The 23,912-nt window shown below is 58.2% G+C and overlaps 3 long non-coding RNA genes across 5 annotated transcripts; all 3 read left to right on the forward strand.

Annotated features, from left to right (window-relative positions):
- The first annotated feature begins 1,025 nt into the window (after nucleotides 1-1,025).
- Nucleotides 1,026-17,668, forward strand: LOC119505600. 2 transcript variants are annotated; one of them, XR_005210768.1, is made up of 7 exons: nucleotides 1,026-1,402; nucleotides 1,734-1,803; nucleotides 9,966-10,401; nucleotides 16,451-16,551; nucleotides 16,677-16,897; nucleotides 17,185-17,410; nucleotides 17,548-17,668. It is a non-coding gene; the product is annotated as an uncharacterized LOC119505600 (long non-coding RNA). The 2 variants fall into 2 exon arrangements; XR_005210767.1 differs by having other exon boundaries at nucleotides 16,761-16,897.
- Nucleotides 17,669-18,062: 394 nt separating this feature from the next.
- LOC119505601 lies at nucleotides 18,063-22,131 on the forward strand. The gene is made up of 4 exons (XR_005210769.1): nucleotides 18,063-18,975; nucleotides 19,580-19,664; nucleotides 20,100-20,649; nucleotides 21,879-22,131. It is a non-coding gene; the product is annotated as an uncharacterized LOC119505601 (long non-coding RNA).
- Nucleotides 22,132-22,302: 171 nt separating this feature from the next.
- Nucleotides 22,303-23,824, forward strand: LOC119505602. Of its 2 annotated transcripts, none has more exons than XR_005210771.1 (3): nucleotides 22,303-22,666; nucleotides 23,278-23,371; nucleotides 23,703-23,824. It is a non-coding gene; the product is annotated as an uncharacterized LOC119505602 (long non-coding RNA). The 2 variants fall into 2 exon arrangements; XR_005210770.1 differs by having other exon boundaries at nucleotides 23,278-23,359; nucleotides 23,703-23,797.
- Nucleotides 23,825-23,912: the final 88 nt, after the last annotated feature.

Here is a 23,912-nt window from a genome sequence, read left to right on the forward strand (position 1 = left end):
GAGGCTGAGTGGGGTCAGGTGCGGGGGGAGGGGGAGCTGGGTTCTCTGGTCCGAGAGAGCTGCGGTCTTAGGCGGCAGGAGGCTCAGGTGCTGCCTGGTGCCTGGGATAAATTCATCTTCCCTTTTAATTGTGTGAAAGGAGAAAGGGACCAGGTTAAGCCCAGCGTTTTCTCTGACTATTCTAGACCACCTCCCATTCTTTCCCGGTGGGTGCACCGCTTCCTTCAGACCAAGCCCTACCTTTGAGGGCCTGATGGGTTTGCTTTCCCGGGGTGGTTTATGTATTGGGTCGGTTTACGGTGGAGGACGGGGAGGTGGGCGGCTTGCAGTGAAACGCGGCCCCAGTGGTGCTGGTGCACACCCACCTGCTCTTTGAGGGGGGTCTGCAGGCTGATGGACCCCGGTTTGGGCTCTTGGCGGGGTCTCCTCATCTGAGAGGTTTGGTGAGAACGGGAAGAGCCTCCTTAGGAAACGGGCGCAGGCTGGGACCCCTGGCCCAGCTTTGCCAGCTTGAGGGGCTGCGCAGGGCGACCCCCTGGATGAGGACCCGCAGCGACTCGTCCCGAGTTTGCCCCACCCTCTTTGTTTCACGACCCGAGAGCTGTGCCGAGAGCTGGGCCGGCCTGTTCCATTGGGGCTGATGCCGGCTGCCTCCTGCAGGGCTGGAGAAACGCAAGCAGCCCGAGGGGCTGACTTCATTATGGGGAAAGGCCTCGCCGCCACGTGGACGGCTCAGGGGCCGTGTGAGGCCGGGCTTGGCGCGCCCGTGGAGAAAGGCTCTCGGGCTGTAGACGCCTCGGGAACCGGGGGGCGGGAATCAGGCCCGGAGCTGCGCCCACCTGCGTGCGGTGCCAGCAGGTGCCTCCACTGAGCCCTGCCCCCGTGCAGCCACCTGCCACCTGCCGGAGCAGCTTATTTTGGGGATAGAAACGGTCGCGAACGGAGCCTCGGCTGTGTCCTCGCTGGACGCCGATCTCGGGGGGTTTATGTCTGTGAGTTTCTCGCGGGTTCCTGAACGGAGCAGCTCCAGGGGCGGTGTCTTTATTTTGGGGGGTGGGGTAGAGGAGTGGGGCGCGGAGGATTTTGATAATCTTTTACTTGTCTCATTACCTGGAGGGCACTTGATATGGGACAGGTTTTTCTCCTGAGTTCAGAATCCTAAAGCCTTACCCGAACGAAAACGCAGACCTCGGAGGTCTTGGCTCGGCAAGTTTTCATGGAGCAGCTACCTTTTATGAAACCCGGCTTATATGTTTGTCTCCATAATGGTGGAGCCAGAGAAAACTGAGGGAAGAGATGGAAATAAATCACCGTGTGGTGCAGTGGGTGCCCACGCAGACGAGGAGAACAAACGGGCTAAACTGAAAAGAAACACTCTAGTTTTTGTAGTTTGGTGATGAAGGTATTTTCTTGATTGTCTAATATCTGTGATTTTTAAGATGTGTTGTGGGTTTAACTTTTGTTTTTGTTTTTGTTTTTTGTTTTTTTTTTGGCAAGGAAAAACCAAACCATTAGATACTTTCTAAATATTCACCCCAACTGAGAATCAGGGTCTGCTGGAGACTTACATCTCTATTTATATTTTACCACCATCATCCTAGTCACTCCCAAGCTCTTTTTATTGTCTGCCTCTGCCCATTGTGGCTTGTTTCCTGTGTGGACCAAGGTTTCATTGCACGCGTTAGAGCTTCGAGGGCCTTGCATGATGACTTTTGACTTTTCTCATGTCTTAGTGGGAGTTCTGTCTGAGATGCAGTGACGCTGGTGGCTTTGTCAGAAGGCCGTGATCTGTGGGGCTTGTTGGTAAGTTTTTATCACATTTGTTACTTGCACACTAAAATGCATTCTTTCCTCTAAGGAAAAAAGTGAATTTGGCATAGGTAACTAAGAAGGTACAGAAAAGAGCACAGAAGCAAATTAAAACCACTCAGAGTTTGACCATAGAGAGATAATGCTGTACTTAAGATTTTGATATACATCCTGCCTATCCTTTTTATATATGTGGGTAAGTGACAGGAGCAGGTGGACATGCATCTATGTGTCTGTGTGAGTGTGTACGTATCTGTTTCATGTGTTTATCAAAGGTGGATCCACACTGTATACATTGTTTCCTCAAAGGCAGATCCACATTGTACACGTTGTTTCCTAAACTTTTCTAAACTGTCTCCTGGTGTGTTTCCCAGGAGGAGCGTATGGCACTGTGTATCTCCTAGCTGCAGCCAGTAGTGTATCTGTTAGAATGTGGTCAAATGGACGTTTCATGACATGTTTTACCCCTTGCGCTGATGGGACCTCCAGCCTGCCCGGGGACCTCAGTGTGGGGCGGTGAGGCCGCCTTTTCCTGGCCGCCCTCCTGCATTTCTCCGTTCATTTCTCTGTGAAAGAAAGAGCCACCCAGCGGTAAGGCGGATGGTTGCATTGGGCAGATCGCTGACGTGTAGAGGAGTTCCTAATTTGGTTGTAAACATTAATAACCGTTTAGGTCAGTTCAACAGTGTTTCAGTGGCTAGCTGTGCTAGGCTGCCACTTGCACGTAGGCTCTAGAGTAACTGCCCCCCACATCAGAGCTGCTGAGTGCCTGTGAGAAGAGGGGTGCAGGGAGAGTGATCCAGCTCGTGTCCTACAGGCGTGATGTCCATGATGTCCATGAACTCAGGAAGGTGGCCCTCACAGTTCATAGGGGATGCGGATTTTATTTCGTAGGCTGTTTCCGCCCCCATCCCTGCTTCTCCCTCCAGCTCCCTCTCCCCCTCCAGGCAGAGTTATTTACTCTTTGCTATTTTGTTGTAAGTCTCACAGAATGTCACTTTGTAACAGCTTCAATTGAGGTGCAGTAGACTGCATGTTAAAAGTCTACAGTTTGGCAGGTATGCGCCCCTGGGACCCTTGCCCCACCCCAGCTAATGAACTTGTCTTCATCCTCAAAGGTCTTTCTGCCCCTGGGTGAGCCCTCCCTCTCATCCCCCACCCTCCACCCCACCCCCGTGTGTTCCAACCCCCCTGAGGCAGCTATGGACCTGCTTCTCGCACTTACTGTTAGATTGCCTTCTGCAGACTTCTGTAGATATGGACTTGTGCAGTGGGATTTGGTTTTCATTTGGTGGGGGGAGGGAGCAGTCTTCTTTCAGCAGCATTAAATATTTTGATACTCATAGTTTGTGTCAGTATTTCATTCCTTTTTATTACTGAGCAGTGTTCCGTGGTACGAATATGGTGCAATTTGTTTGCCCATTCACCTTTTGACCGATATTTTGAGTTCCCATTTTTGGCTGTTACAAATAAAGAGGCCAAGAAGGACACTCGGGTGCAAGCCTGTGTGCGTACAGCCTCTGGCTCTCAGGAGCAAGTGCTGGGACTGGAATGTAGGTGGATGTTTAATTTTCTAACAAGCTGCCAAACTGTCTCCGAAGTGGTTGTGCCGTTTCCCGTTCCTGTCAGCTGGAACTGGATGGATGTTTTACCCACATCTCCTCCAGCGCTTGGTATCATCCGTTTCCTGATATTAGCCATTTTATCTGGTGGGAGCTGGCAGCCACTGTGGTTTTCTTGATGTCAGGTGCTGCCGTTTGTTTGCAGCTGACTGATCTGAGGTTCTAGGTCTCCCCTGCATCCTGTGCAGGAGAGAGCTCTTCCTGGGGGCTGTCTGCCATCCTGGGACTGAAGGGCCCTCTCCTGTGTCTTGGGGAAGTGTGCTGGGTTTGTGGGTCCCCCGTGTTTTGGGAGGGAGCATCGAGGTTTCGGAGCCTGTGCAGTGGGGCTGGCATCTCTTCAGGGCTGGTGCCTGGAAACTGACCCATCTTCCTTGAAGGCTGCTGCCGTGCACACTGGGTCCACACCCCTGACCCCTCAGTCACACCCCTGACTCCCTCATCACCCTTTTAGGAACACAGACTTCAGTGGAAGTTGAGTGAAAAGGTGTTTTCTGTTGTGTCACATACAATAGTAAGAGAAGAACCAAGCCGAATGCTCTGTAGTAAACTTGTGGGCAAGTAAATTGTTCCACCAGTGCAGACAAGTAGCAGAGAAGCTTGGGGGATTTTGAAACCTTTTATTGTAAAATCATTTCAGAGTTAGAGAAAGTTGAAAATCACAGTATGTGAGATAACCAGGTGCCCTCCATGCAGCTTGCTTATGGGACACTTTTACCATGTGTGCCATGTCATGTTCTGTGTGTCTGCACGTGTGCATGTGTTTGAGCGTGTGTGTGCACATTTATAGTGGCACTTTCCTGGAAATGAGGGAGGGAGAGAGGCTGACATTTCTCTATGTGTAAATGCTTCTGGGGATTGGGGGTGGTGGTCCTACAATCGGAGACATTTCCACAGCCTGGGTGGTAATCAGGGTCAGCACTGACGGCACCAGCACCCGTGGGGGACGGGGCCACATCCGTGCATGCTCCTCCAGATCTGCTCCCCCGCCCTCCCAATCTGTCATCCCCAGATGTGCTACACACACACACACACACACACTCTCTCTATCTATCTATATCTCTCCCTCTCTCCCTCTCTCCCTCTCTCCCTCTCTCCCTCTCTCCCTCTCTCCCTCTCTCCCCCACCCTCCCTCCCTCCTGGGATGAGCCTGCGTGGACGGGCGGCCTCAGTGTGCTTGGGTATTCGTGGGCAGGTGACAGCAGACAGGCTATGGTGAGGATGATGATGCCATCCATGTGTGTGCCCCCCCAGATCTGCTCCCCCTGATCTGTTCTCCCCGCATCTGTTCCCCACCCCCCAGATCTGTTCTCCCCTAGATCCTTCTCCCAAGATCTGTTCCCCCACACATACATGCACACTGGCTCCTGGGGCAGCCCACCTGGGTGAGGGTTAGCGTTGCAGGTCAGGGCTCTCCTCGGCTGTCCTCAGCGAAGGACTCCCAGTGGTTGCTGCTCCTCACTTCCCCTGGAGCCCTGGGGCAGGGGGCACGGCCGACCCCTGCTGGGCTGACGGCCCTGCTCCCTGCAAGAGCTCTCCTGGGCTCATCTTCCCTTGTGCAGCCCCGGTGGGTGCCCGGCGGAGAGCACCAACCCCAACCCCTGGGGCCCTGGCTGATGTGGAGTGAGTGGGGGCTGCCTTACTGCCCCAGGACAGACCCTTGGGGGATTGGGGCCCATCACCCCACGTTCCTCAGGTCACCCCACGTTCCCCAGGTCACTCTACCTTCACCAGGTTGCCCCAATTCCCTAGTCACCCCACCTTCCCCGGGTCACCCCACCTTTCCCAGGTCACCCCACATTCCCCGGCCACCCCATAATCAGAGGTGCCCAGTCACTTCCAAGCCTGGTGAGACACAGCACTGGCCGAGCATCTGGGGTGGGTCCGGCATGGACTGCTGGGGGACAGGTCAGGGCTGTGGGGTCAGGGGTCAGAGTGCACATGGTGGAAAGTTCTGGAAGCCCTGAAATGCCCTTCGGGTCATGGTGGGAGTCAGGGGGTCCAGTGAAGTTCCCCATCCTGATGTCCCCCAGGTCACAGTGGGAATTGGGGGTCTGGGTGAAGGTCCCCACTCACCTGCCAGAGCTGGGTGCTTCCCTATTGGGTGAAGGACTTGCCCTCCCACGGGGTGTCCTAAAAGGGGGGTGGAGAGGGAGACACGGGGTGCCTGGCAGGGGGGGTGGGGCTGGTGGGGCTGGGGGGGTCTCCCGTGAGCCTGCCTTACTGCGCTTCCTGCCCCAGCCTTTCCAGGGTGCCCCGTTAGTTCAGGGGAGCTGGTTCTCAGGACCTTCTAGAACACTGTCCTGCCCCTGGTCTTGCAGAGTTGGGCTGTACCATGGGTGGGGGCCTCCTGGGAAGCAGGGAGCCCCAGGCCTCACCGTGAGGGTCTGCAGGTGCCTGGAAGGGTGGGGAGGGGCTCTGGGGGTATCAGGAGAGGAGGGGGTGCGGCTTGCTGCAGAGGGAGATCATGGCCCAGGGCAGGAGACGCAGGACCAGCCCAGAGGAGCCGTCCAGCTGCCCCATGCCCTCCCCTCCCCTCCCCTCCCCTGCCCTGCCCTGCCCAGCCCAGCAGGGGGTGTCCTCCCGGGCTGGAGAACCACGGCGGTTGGGGCCACAGAGCTAATACAGATTCTCTTCTCTGACCACTTCTAGACCTGACCTGGGGTGGGGAGGCAGGCCCCTAAGGAGGGCCCCCCATTTCAGGCAGAGCCCAGCCCTCCAGGGGCACCTGCGGCCGTTGAGAGTGCACCGTGAGCAGAGAAAGGAAAAGCTCGGGGACTGAGGTGACTGACTCATCCTGGAGACGCAGATACTGTCAGTGTAGAGGGTCCTGGGACAGTTGGAGCAGGCCCTAGAGTGGGGAGACATGGGCTGAGCCTTCCTCACCTCGTCATTGTCCCTGCTCTTTGTCCACCTGTCGTGCCAGGTGTGCTCTTGCTTCCCAGGTACGTGCTGTTCGAGTAGATGCTGCATCTGCAGACTCAAAGGGAAAAGTCTTGTTTCGTGATAGTGAACAGGGACCCCTGTGTCCTGTGAGGTCCCGCCAGTGCCCAGCATGGAGGGAGCTGGCTCCACGCACGACAGCACCAGGCTTGTGCCCACGGCACTGACATGGCGGCCTGCCCTGTTGGGGTCTTTGTGGGGGACTGGGTCCCGGGCTCTGCCCTGTCCATTCTTCCTGTGAGACCTGGGCCTGGGGTCTCTGTCCATTTCTGGACCCCCACGTCTCCAAGATGCCCCTCCTCGGTGCCAGAATCAGGCCTCCAGGACTGTGAGAGCATGAATGGTTTCAACCCCCGGGTTGTGGTCCTTGGTTATGGTGTCCCTGGAGACTCAGGCAGTTAGGAGCTTTCACTGTCAGGAAGGATGGGGAGAGGGGCTGGGAGAAAGCCCCCCACAGTCTTTGAACTTGCAGAAGGAAAGGCTCAGCTTTGTGGCACTCCTCTTCTCCAAGAGCACGCAGTGCCACGATGTGCTCCATCTGTGCGTCCACATCCCAGGGGCCAAGGAGGCCCTATGCAGGGTCATGACCCAGGACGACACACAGTCACCACGTAGGATGACATCCACACGGACGGTCACCACAAGGAGCAATGTCCACACGGACGGTCACCACCTGGGACGAGATCCACACAGGTCATCACGCGGGATGACATCCACATGGACGGTAACAACCTGGGACGAGGTCCACAAGGACAGTCACCACCTGGGACGACGTCCACACAGTCACCACGCAGGATGACATCCACACGGACGGACACCACAAGGAGCAATGTCCACACGGACGGTCACCACCTGGGACGAGGTACACACAGGTCATCACGCAGGATGACGTCCACATGGACGGTAACGACCTGGGACGAGGTCCACACAGATTATCACGCAGGATGAAGTCCACACGGATGGTCACCACCTGGGATGACGTCCACACACTCACCATGCAGGATGACATCCACACGGATGGTCACCACAAGGGGGGAGGTCCACATGGACGGTCACCACCTGGGATGAGGTCCACAAAGATCATCACGCAGGATAACATCCACATGGACAGTCACCACCTGGGACGAGGTCCACAAGGACAGTCACCACCTGGGATGACGTTCACACAGTCACCACGCAGGATGACATCCACACGGACAGTCATCACAAGGTGCAATGTCCACACAGATGGTCACCACCTGGGACGAGGTCCACACAGATCATCACGCAGGATGATGTCCACATGGACGGTCACCACCTGGGACGAGGTCCACACGGACAGTCACCACCTGGGACGACGTCCACACGGACGGTAACCACCTGGGATGAAGTCCACACAGGCCATCATGCAGGATGACGTCCACATGGAAGGTCATCACCTGGGACGAGGCCTACATGGATAGTCACCACCTGGGACGAGGTCCACACAGGTCTTCACACAGGATGACGTCCACATGGATGGTCACCAACTGGGTTGACGTACACACGGATGGTCACCACCTGGGATGACGTCCACACAGTCACCACGCAGGATGACATCTACACGGACGATCACCACAATGGTTGATGTCCAAACGGACAGTCACAACGTGGGATGAGGTCAACACAGATCATCACGCAGAATGACGTCCACATGGATGGTCACCACCTGGGAAGACGTCCACACACTCACCACGCAGGATGACATCCACACGGGATGGTCACCACAAGGGGCTATGTCCACATGGACGGTCACCACCTGGGATGACGTCAACACGGACGGTCACCACCTGGGACGAGGTCCTCACGGACTTTTACCACCTGGGATGACATCCACACGGATGGTCAACACAAGGGGCGATGTCCACACGGACGGTCACAAGGGACGAAGTCCACACAGGTCACCACGCAGATGACGTCCACACGGACGGTCACCACCTGGGACGACGTCCACACGGACGGTCACCACCTGGGATGAGGTCCACACAGGTCATCAAGCAGGACAATGTCCACACGGACAGTCACCACCTGGGACGATGTCCACACAGACGGTCACCACCTGGGACGACGTCCACACAGCCCCATGTGGCGTGGCCCCTTGTGGCCCGGACCCCACCCAGGACAAGACCCTGACCGTGTCCACGAGTGTCCGTGCAGCGTCCCGCCCATTGGCAGCACCAGCTAGCACCAGGCGACCCAGTCCCAGCCATGGACTCAGACACGTCAACAACAAGGAAACAGCCATGGGGAGGACAGCTGAGTCCCCTCGAGGAGAGGGTCTGCACCTAGGGGCTTCCTGACAGCGATGCCACAGAAGCCAACTGGGAATGATCTAAAGGCAAAAGCTAAAACCATAAAACTCTCAGAAGAGAACAGGGGAAACCTTCCAGACCCTGTACTAGGCAGTGGATTCCTAGAAGCGACACCCAAAGCACAAGCAGTGACAGAAAAGACAGATGAACTAAACACCACGAAAATACGAAGCTTCTGTGCAAAGAACGTTATCAAGAAAGTGAAAAGAAACCTGCAGGATGAAAGAAAACAGTAGCAGATCATGTCAAAAAACCATCATGGTGTTGGCATTAAACTGGTCATGTCGGGCTGGGCTGTGGGGTCTGCTATTTCCATCGTGTTCTGAATTTCAGGTTTCTACAGCCGCACATATAACATTTAATAGAGAACGTCCCAAGCTGCACTGCAAACACACACCCTTTCTAAAGGAGGAAGTGAACATTCTGTGGTTAGGGATGTGACATTTCCATGTCCCCCTGGGTCAAGGGTCGTCCCTCAGGGTGGACGTGATGCCCTTGTGTCCTGGGTCAGGGGTCGGCCTTCTGGGGTCCCCAGCCCTTGGGGGGTAGGTGGCTGTGATGTGATCCAAGTCCTCATCTCATTCTGTCCTTCGTGTTTTCATCTCTGGGCCCTTCTGCTCCGGGGCTCCAGATCGTCCAGAGGAGGGTCCCCTGCTGGCAGGTCAGCCCCCGCGGAGGTGCCCCTGTGTCCCTGCAATTCCCACTGCCCCAGGGAGGTCTCTCTCTCTGAGATGGGGTCCTGGGAAGGAGCTTGGTGCAGGTAGGTTGGCCGCACTGTGGAGCAGCTGGGCCCAAGTGAGGATGGCCCTGGGTGCACAGTGTGACCCTGCTCCTGTGTGAGCTGCGGAGGTCAATGCAGCCCAATGTCAGGCCTGCCCACGCCTGCCTCATGTCCCCTGCACTGGGGCTGCTGCCTCCCAGGGTGCTCCTCGCCCTGCTCACAGCAGAGATGGTGGACAGACAGACGGACCCCCACACGCCCTCCTGAAGCCTTGAGCTCACCGCCTGCCCCTGCTCTCCAGGCGGCCGGCAAGGGCTGGGTGGAGGCCTCCAGGGAGGATGGACACGGTGCTCCACCTGCTCTGCTGCTTCCTCAGGAGCTGTGTCTGCCCCGGCGAGCAGGGTGGGGTGTCCTCGGCCACGGAGAGAAAGTGGCTTTTAAACGACGGGTAGTTTTTACAGCTGCATTTGGACGCGCAGCATTTTCTCTCCCTCTCAGGGTAAGCATCTTACTCCTCTCTCCCTGTTCTGTCTTTAAACGCAGGAGAACGACTTTTACCTAGTCGTCGGGCCTGGCCCTTGCTGGAAAAGGTTCAGGGGCAAGGTGTGAGTTCACGGCCCTCTGGCCCAGCGGGCGCAGCGAGTGTCATGTGGGAGGTGCCTGACCACGGCGCTCTCCCTGCTCCAGGGCCTCAGCCGATCCCGTGCGCACTGCGGAATGCGCATGAGGGCAGCGGGGAGGTGCGCCCCTGCCCGAGTGGGCCCTGTGCCTCCAAGCCCCACCCCTCCTCGCCTGGGCCCCGCCCCTTATTGCCCAGGCCCCACCCCTCCTCTCCCGGGCCGCGCCCCCTGCCCACCTGCCTGGAGCCCACTGTGAACCAGACCCCAGCCCCTCTGGCCAGCAGCGTCCGGGGCTGCGCAGGGAATCGGCTCTTCCACCCTGGCGAGGGAGCCCCGCGGCTTAGGACCGGCTGACGGAGGTGCGTGAGGGCGTCACTGAGCCCACGAGCACGACACAGGAACACAGGGATGGTGGGAGGGCTGGGAGCTGGGGGGGCAGCCATGGGGGGAGAACGAAGGTGATGGAGGGACCCTGTAGGGTACCTGAGAGGAAGGCCAGGCGTCCTCGAGGCCACCTGGGGGCACGGTTTCTAGCTGGGCCCTGGTGGGGAAGTGCACTGTGCACGGACGGACATGTAGCTGGGGCCCGTCCCTCTCTCCCCTGAGAGGCCCCATTGGGCTGCCCCTGGGTGTCCTGTCCCCTCCGTCCCTGTCCCTCTGACCCCCAAGGGGCCTTGAGCTGCTCCTAGGCATTTTCTGTCCTGAACCAAACCCCCTCCCAAGAAGCCCCATGTTCAACAAATGCCAGCGCCTTCTCGGGCAGGAGCAGTTGTATCTAAGGAGCCATGGAAAGCTCCTCATTAGCAGACACCTCTGGGGAACATTGGCAGAAATTCAGTTTCCAAAGTTAAGGACGTATTTGAGTTAAGTAATCGAGGCTTTATGAGACTTGAAGTCATTTTTTTTTTGTGCCCTGGAAGGATAATTTTCAGATTAGAACAATTTCTAAATGCCTGCAGTTTTCCCCTTGATCAGGACAGGTGTACGTCTTTTTCTTCTCTTCTCCTTTAGTCTGGCAGGAGGAACATGGCCACACGTAGTTTCTTTCTCTGGAGTGTTCATGTCCCAACTTCACTACGTGGAGAGTGGTTTTCAAATCTCTTTATGACAGTTCACTATGAGCGATGTGTCGGCACCTGCACAGTATGATGGAAACGCACCTGTAATGGAAGAAACGTCTGTGAAACTGTTCTTTCCCTCGCCTGACACCGTCTGATGTTCTGTGTGTTAGTGCGGGGACTGAGCTTGTGCCTCGACTTACCAGGCCTGGGCCAGGGGACTTGATATCACCCCCTGGGGAGGGTAGTAGGTACGGGCGTGAGTGCCCTCTGCAGCCCCCCCGAGCCTGAGGAGCGAGGTCAAGGCAGCTCCCTTTTCCTCACCCAAAATGCCACTGGCAGGGGAGGCTTGCCGGAGGAAACCGCCTTTCTCCCAACTGCCCTTTCCCCACTTCCTTATCTTACCCACATACTCCCTTGTGCCAGGGCCACTCCTGCCACCGCCAGCGCGCATGCACCGTGGCCAGAACAACCCCCGCCCGCTGCAACGGCTCCTGCGTCCTCTCAGAACCAATCCTAGCCCCTCTCCCTTCAATATTGCCATTTAAGGCTGCTTCACCTCCTTTCCAGCCCTGCCCCTCTTACCAGCCTATATAACCTGTAATCACCCCTGAATAAATCTCTTTGGCGCATACTCCTACTGGATGAAGAGGGTTTTTGTCCTTATCGCCGCCCTCCATACCTTGCACGCCTCTCGCCGAGGACCTTGGCCACGTCCTCCGCCTCGCCCTCGCCTCCGGGAAAGAGCCCCCGCCGCCGGTACCCTTTAAGCAGCCCCGAGAGCTGAGGGCTCGGCTACCGGCCGCCACTCCCCCTAGAAGCAGTAACCCCGACCGCAACTGGTGCCCCGTGTGAGGAACGTCTCCACACAACAGTTTGGCAGGTCGCCCGCTCGCCCGGACGCCTCTCCAGCTTCCCGTTTCCTCGCCTGCAAGGTAAGGGCCGCCTCTCCCTCGCCGCTTCCGGAGCCGTGGGAGGTTCCTTGCTCCGAAGCCGCTCCTCCCTTCCCCCACGCTCTCTTCATCCAGTAGGAATTCCTCCCTTCCCCCACGCTCTCTTCGTCCTCTTGTATGCGCACTTCTATGACCCCCGTTCTTCCTAACACTCCCCCTCTTCCCCTCCATTACTTTGCTGTAGTTCTTTGTATCTTTATTTCCTCATTTGGTGCCGTGTGCCTCTTTGCAACCGCCCCCCCTGACTGCTCTCGTTGCCAAAGGGCACTGCTTTCTGCTCTCGCCGTCTCCTTCGGCCTTGCGGCCACAGTTTATCTCATTCTCTCTGCTCGGTAAACAACTCCTCCTCCTCCTCCCCGCCAGCCGGCCGGCCCGGCTCGGGAACAACTCCCCCTCCTCTCCCCTCAGCTATGGGTAATCGTATATCTACATGTCAGGCACCTCAAGTTCGTGCTCTGGCGGGTCTCCTAGACACGCATAGCTGTAAAGTGTCTGTCCGGCAGCTGCAGATATACTGGGATCTCCTGCTGCCCTTTAACCCATGGCTCACCACTTGCCATCTTTGGGACCCTGTTACTTATGATCGCCTTATTGATCGGGTCACCAACGCCATGGAACATGAGAGCAAGCGCTTCCCTCCCGGCTTGCTCCCCACCTTGATAACCATCCGCTCCTGCCTTCAAGGCTCCCTCCCCCCTGATAGAGGCCCCGTTAAATCCAAAGAGGCCCTATCAACCCAGCCAACAGATTCAGATAGCGATACTAATTCAAATCATGACTCGGACACAGAGTCCTTAGTCGAGCAGATTAACAACGCGCTCGAGGTGACTCCCAAAAAGCAAAATAACACTGCGCCACGCCAAGATGGCGAACTTCCTCCTTCTTCTTCCATCGAGGGGAGGAAATGCTCCGGCGATGACATCAGCCCTAAGCTGGGCCAGAAACCGCAAACGCTTTACCCCGCCCTTCCACAGGGCGGAGCTAGTCCGCCATCTTATGCCTTGGGCCCCACCCTTTCACAGGGCGGAGCTGATCCACCATCTTGTGTCTTAGCCACGCCTACCGCGCCGCCATCTTGCGACGCTTGGGGCCTCCCACTCCCGCCTCTCCCTCCGGCGAGCTCCCCCTCGGAGCCGCTACCGGCAGCTGCCGCCGCTCCTTCCACCCTGCCGACTAACAACCCCTGGCTGCCTTCTACACCTCAAGGCAACCCTTGGGGCAACGCTCCCCCTACCCCCACTCCCGCGCCAAGCCCTCTACAAGCGCGCCCTCCTTTCTCTCGTGCCTTTCACTGCTTTCCTCTTAACCTTGCCCCCACCCCACAGAGGCCGCATGACTGGTATCCCATTGACTTAGATACTATCAAGCAGCTTCGCAAGGCCGTCAGGGAGGACGGGTTAGGTAGCCCATATGCTTCCCAAATACTACAGGATCTCGCCATGAACTATTGCATCCCCCAAGACTGGGCCTCGCTTGCCCGTTCAATTTTTAACCCCGGTCAGTTTGTTGACTGGCGTGCTCACTTCCAGGCAGAAGCAGCTAAGCAAAGTGAGCAAGATGCAGCCCTTGGAGTCTATCATCCCCCCGAAGCCTATTTGGGCACTGGAGCGTTTCTAAATGCGTCTGCTTATATTAATGTCCCTGCCACCTTCTGGACTGTCCTCAGAGGCATCGCCTTACGCGCGTTTGCCAATTGCTCTGCCTGTCGGCCTAATAAATTCACCAAGCTCTTCCAGGAGCCGAGTAAGCCTTTCGCCACCTTTGTCTCCAGAGTCGAAGAAACCTACGCTTGAAAGGTAAGTAATCCCCAGGCCCAATATTACATGTGCCCATCCTCAAATCCTGGAAAATCGTACTGTAATTCCCCCAACGAGTACTACTGTGCATACTGGGGGTGTGAAACATTAGCCACTAATTGAAAGCCTCCTGTTCCTAATCATTACCTTACCTTAAAGTGGGCCCCTACAGGGTGCAAACTCCCTACTGTTAACTGGCTCGGCCAAGAAAGTAAGGGATCCTGCACACATCTTAATCTTACAGTGCAGCTCCCCACTAATCCCTCCTGTTTACTCAGTCAAACTTGAGGCTTCAGAATCTATGAGAAAGGAGCCGACCGAGAATCACTTATTCTAATAAAAAAGGAGGCTATAAGCCAACCATACCAAAATACTGCTTTAAAAACACCCTCTGACATTGGTCCCAACAAAGTCATTAACCCCCTTTTTCCACAGCCTTCCAGCCGCACCTCAAGTACAAGCAGCGCATCCGGAAACCGCACCTCAGCTGCCAACAGCGCATCGCCAACCCCACCACCCCAACCTTTTCTGCCCCCCTCTCGTTACTCCTCTCCCCTCCTCAGCCTCATCCAAGCCGCCTTTGCCTCAGTGAACTCCTCCAACCCCAATTTTACCTCCTCCTGCTGGCTCTGCCTCTCCACCTCTTCCTCACTGTACGAGCCCGTTGCCTCCAACCTCTCCTTTTCAGAAAGCACAGAAAACAGCCCCTTGGAATGCAGTTGGAATACCTCTGCCGTCCCCCTGACCTTTCATTCAGTCTCCTATACGGGAAAGTGCGTCCGCCCTCGCTCCAGTAACTCTCCCGACCTCACTGCCTGTGCCAGCTACTCATCTCCTAGCAGCTCGGCAAAATTTCTCATTCCTCATAATTCCTCCCAATGGCTCTGCTCCTCTACAGGACTTACCCCCTGTCTCAGCACGAATATCATCAGTGAATATAAAGAAACTTGCCTCCTAATTGTCCTTATCCCTAGGGTCTTATACCACAGCGAAGAAGACTTCTTCCTCCGTCTGGAAAAAACTGCAGCTCCTGCCCTTCTGCAAAAGCGAGAGCCCATCACCATCCTCACAATTGCCTCCCTCCTAGGTCTTGCCGGCGCTGGCACCGGAATCGCTGCGTTAGCCAGTCAAGGCTCCGCCCTAACTCACCTCAGGGCGGCTGTTGACGAGGACATTCGTCACCTACAAAACGCTATTTACCATCTAAAAAATTCTGTCAATTCCCTCTCTGAGGTAGTGCTCCAAAACCGCCGAGGTCTTGACCTTCTCCTCCTCAAAGAAGGAGGCCTCTGCGCCGCCCTAGGAGAAGAGTGCTATGTATATGCCAATTCCACAGGTCTCGTCGAGGACAGCCTGAAAAGGGTCCGAGAGGGACTGGAAAAGCGTAAAAGAGATCGTGAAGCCACCAGTTATTGGTCCAGTTTTTTCACTCCCATCCTCCCATACATCCTTCCTTTTCTTGGCCCCCTATTAATAATTATTCTAGCTCTCATCTTAGGACCCTGCATCATACGCAAAATTGTCCAGCTTGTAAGAAAACAAACGGATGCCATTTTTTCCTCGTTCGTGCAAATCCAGTATCAGCGACTCGCCACCTCTGACGCCCCCCACTCCAAGATGACAGTCAACCCTCCGCGACCTCAATGCCACCGGTCAACCCGCCGACCGCGAGGCCCTTCTCAATCACCTGAACATCGCTCTCACCTCGAGTTCCAGCTTCTCTGAACCCCTGAACTTTAAACCCCTCACCTTCGCCCAACCCGCTGCAGCGAAGCCCTTGTCGAGCGCCCGGGCACCACACCAACACTGAGCTCCAGCCTCGCTGAGCCACCGTCAACCCCTTTTTCCCTTCCCTTACCTCCCCCTTCCCTCACCCTTAGCGGACCTCTCCGGTAAAGCCTCTTCCTCTAATTAGAAAAGAAAGGGGAATTGCGGGGACTGAGCTTGTGCCTCAACTTACCAGGCCTGGGCCAGGGGACTTGATATCACCCCCTGGGGAGGGTAGTAGGTACGGGCGTGAGTGCCCTCTGCAGCCCCCCCGAGCCTGAGGAGCGAGGTCAAGGCAGCTCCCTTTTCCTCACCCAAAATGCCACTGGCAGGGGAGGCTTGCCGGAGGAAACCGCCTTTCTCCCAACTGCCCTTTCCCCACTTCCTTATCTTACCCACATACTCCCTTGTGCCAAGGCCACTCCTGCCACCGCCAGCGCGCATGCACCGTGGCCAGAACAACCCCCGCCCGCTGCAACGGCTCCTGCGTCCTCTCAGAACCAATCCTAGCCCCTCTCCCTTCAATATTGCCATTTAAGGCTGCTTCACCTCCTTTCCAGCCCTGCCCCTCTTACCAGCCTATATAACCTGTAATCACCCCTGAATAAATCTCTTTGGCGCATACTCCTACTGGATGAAGAGTGTTTTTGTCCTTATCGCCGCCCTCCACACCTTGCACGCCTCTCGCCGAGGACCCTGGCCACGTCCTCCGCCTCGCCCTCGCCTCCGGGAAAGAGCCCCCGCCGCCGGTACCCTTTAAGCAGCCCCGAGAGCTGAGGGCTCGGCTACCGGCCGCCACTCCCCCTAGAAGCAGTAACCCCGACCGCATGTTAGAAAGTGGACCCCGAGATTATTTTAAGGAGACCCGTGGCCCCTGGTGCCATGGACCTGTGGTGACAGCCACGGCTTGGACGGGCAGGCCTTTTCTCTGACAGGTGCGGGCACGTGTCGTGGGACAGTTTTATTGGGTCACGGGGTGGCTCTGGCTTTGAGAATGGCTGTACAAGCCGCCCCAGCAGAAACCCTTTTCTCCTCCTTGTTCTCCCTCACCGTGCACCAGGCTGTGGCGGTGCGGTGGGTTCTGTGCGAGTGTGAGCTGTCAGCTCAAGAGCTTCTGTTTACCTCACCCTGCTCCGCGTTTCAGCCACGAAGCTGCTCGTGGCTCTGGTCCGTGTGAACTCAGTGTGGACAAGCAGCTGCCGAGCGGCTCCACCAGATCGAGATCTTCACACAGCTGTAAGGGCGGCACAAGTACTGCACGGAGCTGAACAGGAGGGGGAGGTGAGCGAGGCCTGGGATGGGGATGAGGATGGGGGTGGGGGACAGAGCACAGGGAGCTGCTGAGTGAAGGTGGGGCAGGTGAGTGGGAACCAGGCTGGGGTGGGGGCAGCCCATGGAGCTGTTGACGTCGCTCCTGTGCGAGTTGGGGTCCACTCTGGGGGATGGAAGCTGAGTTATTCGCGGGGAGGTGGGGCCTCTCCCAGGTCTCCTGGTGACGAGTTTGGTGCAGTTGCTAACGTGGGTGGGGTCTTTCCTTGGCCGCTGTGTTGCCTGTGTCTGAACCACAGGTTCTGCCCCCGGCCCTGGGCGTCAGGGGTGCTGGCCCCGGCTGCTGCTTCTGGGCAATGGACACGAGCGAGGAGGGGCACCCGGAGCGTTGAGGCTGCAGGGGGTGGTGGTCTCCACGAGAGTGGCCCCAGCCCCGGTGGGTGTGGCAGTTTCAGTGTGTGCAGCCTCCAGCCCCAGGTGCAGGTTCTCAGAACCCGGCCAGGCCTGGGACCACAGACTCGGCAGGTGGGAACTTCTGTGCGTCCGTCGGGCTGTCCTGAGCCCCTCGCCCCCAGTGCTCCCTGCGAGTTTGGTCCTTCAGTTTCAGAGTAAATGGGTTATGTTTTTGTCAACTTCCCCCTGTTCTCGCCTCACTTACTTAGGGACATCAGCTCGGACATCAGGATTGTCTGAGTGGAGGAAATAGGCAGCTGGCTGCAGACGGACCCAGTGTGTTTCTGAACGACAGCCACTTGAAGGTGGTCCGAGGCTGCACGATAAGGCAAGTGCCCAGCGCCTCCCCCACTTGGCTGCCTCAAGTCTCCATTCAAGCTGTGATTTTGCTCTGTGCTCCCTGACCCAGTGCTGGGCAAGTGGAAAGCTGCCTGACTTGGGGCTGCCTGGGGCTGGGGGGCAGCAGATGCAGCTGGTTCAGGCTCAGCAATCATGAATGACTGCCAGCGGAGAGCACTGCTGTCCCTGCAGTGGAGCAGCTGTGTGTCCACGGGGTTCCAGCAAGGACTGCTGCGGAGGGCGGGGGGGAAGGATGGGAGGGAGGTGAAGGGACAGGGAGGCTGGGGGACTGGGAAGGACAGTGGGGGGGACGGGGAGGATGGTGGGGGGATGGAAGGCCAGGAGGGCAGCAGGGGGTCGCCATGGGCTCGGGGGTCAGGGAGAAGACGGGTTGGCTGGAATCCATGCAGGCAGGGTGCTAGCAGAGTCTCCTTTTCTCTCAGGACACTGGTGCTCACTGAGGGAGCCACGTGTCCTCTGTACCCTAGGGCCTGTGCCTGTCGTTGCCTTCGGTGCTTCCCTCTGAGAGCTCGGCCTCCAGGACCCCGTCTCATGCAGGGACTGGGTGCGGCCTTGTCCCCCACCACCCTGGGGCGAGCCTGGCAGCCACTGGTGACAAGTGAACCTGTGGGGATGGGCTGCTGCCTCCGTGCACTGGCTTCCCGCTCTCCACACCACCTTCCCTGCCCTAGCCCCCACCTTGTAAGCCAGGACACCCCATGCTGTCTTCCTGAGCTTTCCCAAAGTCGGCGGGAATCTCAGAATGGCCGTGTTCTGGGAGACACTGGGTCCACCATGAGAACAACGTGTCTTCCGGGACAGGACTTGTCTGCCTCCTCCTCCTGGGGAAGGCCGGCCACTCGCAGAGTGGGCCTTGCCTTTCGTTGACTTTCTGTGGTTGCAGGAGCTGGCACAGTGTGTGGTGGCCAGTCTTTCTGGGACCACCAGTGTGGGGGGCTGTCCAAGCTCCCCACTGCTAAAGCGGATGCCACATGACGGGCTGGCTTGACAACAGGAACTTACGGGCTCACAGTGGCAGAGGCTGGAGGGCTGGCTTCCTCCGGGGTCTCTGTCTTCTGGCTGTGGCCATCCATGGTCCTTGGCTTTCCCGTCACATGGCGATGCACATGGCGGTGTCTCCTTTCCCTCCTGAGTCCACTGACTTCCAGTGTCCAGCTGCTCCGTGGCTGCATTTTTGTGTCCACTTCCCTTGGCTTGTGAGGATCTGCCCTTTGGACCAAGGCCCCTCCTCCAGCGAGGGCACCTGGACAGCGGCATCTTCCGAGTCCCATCCACAGGTGGGTCCCAGCACAGGAGCAGGGCTGAGCCTGGGGGCCTGTTTCCGCCCCCACCTGGGCTCACCAGCGGGGCACATCCTGGTCTCCCCATCGCCCCCAAGCAGGTTGACCTGTGAGAAGAGAAGGGTCCGTCCCTCTGAGCTCGGGCCCTCCTGTCCTCCACTCTTGGTAAATGCTGTGTCCTGGGGACAGCCAGGAGGAAGGGGGCGTGGGGGAAGGTGGAGGATTTGGGCCACATCCCGCCGGGTTCTTCTCCCTCAGATCCCCCGCGGTGGGACAGAGGAGGGTGGGATGTCCTTGTGGGCCAGGGTGCTGGGGTTCAGGGTGTGTCCTGGGGAGAGTGTGGTGACATCACTGTAGGACTAGGGTTTGGGGTTCAGAGCGTGGACCCCGAGGTCTGAGTGTGTGGACACTGTCGGTATTTCCTACAGGACAGAGTGATGGGTTCTGGGGTTCAGGGTGTGGACCCTGAGGTCTGAGTGTGCGGGGGCCGTGCAGGGGTCCCCTGGTGGAGCCTGCGTCCTGCACATCACTGGGGGCCTCGCCTGCCTGCTGTGTTGCAGCTGCAGCTGGGGGCTTGCAGCACACGGTTCTTCCCCTGCAGGTGGCTGTGGGGTGCCCAGGCTTTGAGGGCCTGAGCCCCAGGTGTGTGGTGTGGAGCAGCCAGGTCCGGGCTTCGCTGCTGTGAGGTCAGTGGTCAGCTTCCGGGGGATGGCGAGCGCAGACGGGGGTGGGCATCGTGGGGCTGGAAGACGTTGCTTTTGAATGTGAGGATGACGAGGACATAGGGGCCATGGAAAGAGTGAGAGAATCACCGAGAGGCAGGATGGGTGCTGCATTTTCCATCCTGTTTCTGTCACCTGCGTTTTCCCAGAAAAGCCCGCGCTCCGGTGTGGTGTTGGTGAAGGGGGCTCTGCAGCGAGGAGCTGGGTTCTCTCTCTTCTTCATACGATGAATTATGTCCACTCCCACTGATGGCCATTCCTGGGGGTCTCCTGGGCGCTGCCCTCCCTGGGGTCCATGTCCGTGGGGCCAGGCCACTGCCATCTGCATCCCCAGCAGCTCCCGGGGCTCCTTGCTGAGTGCAGGGGAGATGTTCTGAGGGATCCGGTTCTCCACAACAGGCCCAGACAGTGCTGCTGAGGCGAAATCCGCCCCTGATGGAGCCCGGGGTCCTGACATCACAGAGGTTTTCACCTGCTGAGCTCAACAACAGGGTGTGACCCACTGTGGGTGTCCGGGTGGGGGTCCTGCTAGGGCACATAGGGGGAAGGGGGCTCCCTGGAGAAGGTGGGCTGGGACTTCCCCTCAGGTGATCCATGGGGCAGGGATCAGGGAGAAGCCCGTGTGGGGGACCCTGAAGCCGAGGAGCCGCGGTGGGTGAGGTGGTCGCGGTTGACAGGAAGCGCTGTTTGGACTTCCCACCAGGCTCCCACCTCAGCAGGAGGCACCGAGTCTGCTGAGGAGACGTGAACCGACTGCCCCGTCCTGTCCCTGCAGCCGCTACAGTGGTGGGGACGGGGTGGGGGAGTCTTCTCTGCGGCGAACATGCCTTCCTCTCCCAGGTTGTATATGCAGCGAACTGGCCGATGGCGGTGCCTGTGGGGAAGTTGATCTTCAGGAGGTGCCAATGGGGTCCATCCACGGGGGACAGAGAACAGATTCTAAATACGGGTCAGCACTGGGGGGACACGCAGGCCTGGTGTGAGCAGAGGGTGTGCCCTGGGACATGCAGACCTAGTGTGTGTGAAGGATGTGTGAGCAGGGTGTGTGCCCTGGGACATGCAGACCTAGTGTGTGTGAGGGATGTGTGTGCAGGGTGTGTGCCCTGGGACATGCAGGCCTAGTGTGTGTGAAGGATGTGTGAGCAGGGGGTGTGCCCTGGGACATGCAGACCTAGTGTGTGTGAAGGATGTGTGAGCAGGGTGTGTGCCCTGGGACATGCAGACCTAGTGTGTGTGAGGGGTGTGTGTGCAGGGTGTGTGCCCTGGGACATGCAGGCCTAGTGTGTGTGAAGGATGTGTGAGCAGGGGGTGTGCCCTGGGACATGCAGACCTAGTGTGTGTGAGGGATGTGTGTGCAGGGGGTGGGCCCTGGGACATGCAGACCTAGTGTGTGTGAAGGATGTGTGAGCAGAGGGTGTGCCCTGGGACATGCAGACCTAGTGTATGTGAGGGATGTGTGTGCAGGGTGTGTGCCCTGGGACATGCAGGCCTAGTGTGTGCGAGGTATGTGTGTGCAGGGGGTGGGCCCTGGGACATGCAGACCTAGTGTGTGCGAGGAATGTGTGTGCAGGGGGTGGGCCCTGGGACATGCAGACCTAGTGTGTGTGAGGGATGTGTGTGCAGGGTGTGTGCCCTGGGACATGCAGGCCTAGTGTGTGCGAGGAATGTGTGTGCAGGGGGTGGGCCCTGGGACATGCAGGCCTGGTGTGTGTGAGGGATGTGTGTGCAGGGGGTGGGCCCTGGGACATGCAGACCTAGTGTGTGCGAGGGATGTGTGAGCAGAGGGTGTGCCCTGGGACATGCAGACCTAGTGTGTGTGAGGGATGTGTGTGCAGGGGGTGGGCCCTGGGACATGCAGACCTAGTGTGTGTGAGGGATGTGTGTGCAGGGGGTGGGCCCTGGGACATGCAGACCTAGTGTGTGCGAGGGATGTGTGTGCAGGGGGTGGGCCCTGGGACATGCAGACCTAGTGTGTGCGAGGAATGTGTGTGCAGGGGGTGTGCCCTGGGACATGCAGGCCTAGTGTGTGCGAGGAATGTGTGTGCAGGGGGTGGGCCCTGGGACATGCAGGCCTGGTGAGTTTCATGGACATGTGTGCAGAGGGTGCATTCCCGAGATGTGGTTTTGCAGGCTGACGTGTGGGGCTTTTTTTCTCGGCTTTTGGCTCCTCCTGCCCAGGACCGTCTCGCAGGTCAGAGCCCTGGAGAGGAGCTGGAAGGGCGGCGCTTCTGCGGGAAGGTGCTGACTGATCTTCCTGCGGGGTGAGGCGAGGCCGCTGGAGCCGAACATGGGGCTGAGACGGCAGCCGGGTGGTTTCCTCTCTCCACCGCGTGCAGTGGACGCCTGGATCCTGCTTGCATTTCTAGGGTGGGGCCGGCCCGGGGTCTGCATGAGGGTGAGGGATGGATTCGGGGTCCCTGTTGGGGGCTGTGTTGGGGCTGTGAGATGGGCTTGGGGTCCCTGTCGGGGTCACTGCAAGGGTGCTGGGGTCACCATGAGGGGGCAGGGGTTGCTGCGAGTGGATGTGGGGGAGGGTGTGGGGGAGGGTGGGGGGTGGTGGTCTGCAGGGTTCTGCCCTAGACTCAGCCTGCCTTGGGCTTCCAGGGTCGGGCAGACCTGGGGGAGGGTGGAAGGGGGGTGGTCCCCCAATATCTTGTGTTCTGAAAGGGCAGATTCAGAGCACTGGCGCTGGGAGAGCCGGGGGTCCCCACTCTGGGTCCTGAGGGAGCCCCCTGGGGAGTCTCTGTACTCTGGGGAGTTGCCTCCCTGCACCTGGGCCAGCCTGAGCCAGGACTCTGGGCGTCTCTGAGGAGCAGAGCCCCTCCCTGGGACCCCCATGTTGGGGACCCCCTGGGACCCCGTCCTGCCGGCAGGAATCCATCTTGGGCCCGAGCAGGAAGCTGATGCGGTTCCACATCATGTCCCACATGACCCGCGGCCACCGCAGTGCCCAGCTCAGCAAGAAGGTGGGTGCAGCGCCCAGGCCCAGCTGCCTTCGGGTCGGGTCACGGAAGGAGTCACGACGGCCATGTGTAGTGGCAGCGGGGACTGGCTGACTGCCCCGTGGCTGGACCCCCATGTGGCCGGGTCCTCCCCTACCCCGTGTGGCTGGACCCCCATGGCTGGGTCCCACAGGGTGCATTGTGCTTTCTTAAAGCCCTGGGCTCGTTATGGCAGGGGCACTCCTAGAACACATCCGAGTGTCCCCTTGGCAGACCCAGCCCTGTGGCTGTGTTTCGCGGGTCAGCCCCTGCGTTAAAGGGTGAACACACTTGTGCTTGGCTTCATAGAATGAACCCCAGCGCAGGCTCCATGTGTGAAAGATGGAACTCATTTCAGGCTCTCTGAAGTGGGCAGGTCCCAGCATTTTCTAAGATCCCTAGCATGCTCTTGATATCTGCATGTCAGTTTCTTTATGCGGCTCTACCAATACCTTAAAATTTAGGTGTGTTCCCTGTGTTCATACGCAGTTATTAAGAAGATTAATTATGTTCTGTATTTTATCACTGTCGTATCTCCTCTGGGAATTGCCTGTCACAGCCCTTTGTTGGCAGACTTTTCTATTTGTAACCTCTAGGAGTTGGCTTCTTGCACAGCTGTAACCCGTGCTACACCACCAAGTCTGCAACTCTAAGGGGTCGGTCCTGTCCCCCCATGAGGTCTATGTGAGGGTCAGTTGTGTCCCTGCCCCAGGTCTGTGTGAGAGGTCAGCTCTGTGACCCCCACATCTATTTGGGGGGCTCAGCTCCATCAGCCCCATCCTTTGGGTGTTGCCTTGTGTGTCCATCACATGTTCATGGGAAGGACGTGGATTGGACCCCACACTGGGGCCTGCAGGGCACATGGACCTTGTTTCCCAAGTCGTCCCCACCTCACCACGTGGCCCCTGCCCCCCTCCAGCCTTCATCCCCCTCAGACCTGCTGCTCATCCTCAGCTGCCTGGGCCTGGGTCTGGAGCCTAAACTTGGGCTGCTGTGCTTTTCTCCCAACCCCGTCCTGCAGGTCTAGCTGCTCAGGTTTGTCATGGAGCACGTGTTCTGGAGCAGGACCTGGAGGCCTTGGTCAGCTCCTGCACAGAGCCATGGAGGAACGGGGACACAGGGCGGAGCGGAGAGCACACGGGGAGGCAGGGGATACCTCGGGGGGAGCCCTGCAGGGAGGGGGGAGGTAACCTGGGGGTGGAGAACCACCAGCCTGGGGGGGCTGTCCACC

Source organism: Choloepus didactylus, chromosome 10 (genome assembly GCF_015220235.1).
Source record: "Choloepus didactylus isolate mChoDid1 chromosome 10, mChoDid1.pri, whole genome shotgun sequence".
In the NCBI taxonomy this organism is placed as follows: domain Eukaryota; kingdom Metazoa; phylum Chordata; class Mammalia; order Pilosa; family Megalonychidae; genus Choloepus; species Choloepus didactylus.